Raw genomic sequence first — 868 nt, forward strand, 5'->3', positions numbered from 1 at the left:
GTATATTGCCCAGCCACGTAGTATATTGCCCAGTGACGTAGTATACAGCACAGAGCCACGTAGTATATTGTCCAGCCACGTAGTATATTGCCCAGTCACGTATGTCACAGGTTAAAAAAGTAAAAAATAAACATACTCACCTAACGATCCGAGGGCCCCTTGTAGTTGAACATACTCACCATTCTCGTCGCTGCTCCTCAGCGTCCCGTCTCTCTGCCTCCTGGGATCCAACGGCGCTGTGCCGATGCGATGAGCGCGCAGCTGCCGCCATCTTGCGTTCTCAGGATGCATTGCGAAATTACCCAGATGACTTAGCGGTCTCACGAGACCGCTAGGTTTTCTGGGTAATTTCGCAATGCATCGCTGGGAAAGGAAGATGGCGGCAGGCGCGAGCGGACAACGGATGGTGAGTATAGCAGGGTTTTTTTTTTATTATTATTTTTAACATTACTTTTTTTACTATTGATGCCGCATAGGCAACATCAATGGTAAAAGGTTGGGGACACACAGGGTTAATAGCGTTGGTTACCGCCGGCATTAACCCTGTGTTAGCGGTGACCGGAGGGGAGTATGTGGGCGCTGGGCACTGGGCAGTGACTGCGGAGAGTAAGGAGCGGCCATTTTCTTCCGGACTGTGCCCGTCGCTGATTGGTCCCGGCAGCCATGACAGGCAGCTGGCGAGACCAATCAGCGAATGAATAACCGTGACAGACAGAAGGACAGACGGAAGTGACCCTTAGACAATTATATAGTAGATGAACTAAAAAAACACATGTAAAAAAACCAACAGATAAATAAATACACGGTGCCCAGTAAGGGGAACCCAAATCCAATTCAGAACTAATATACAATCATAAAGTGCCAATAA

Source organism: Ranitomeya imitator, chromosome 9 (genome assembly GCF_032444005.1).
Source record: "Ranitomeya imitator isolate aRanImi1 chromosome 9, aRanImi1.pri, whole genome shotgun sequence".
Lineage (NCBI taxonomy): Eukaryota > Metazoa > Chordata > Amphibia > Anura > Dendrobatidae > Ranitomeya > Ranitomeya imitator.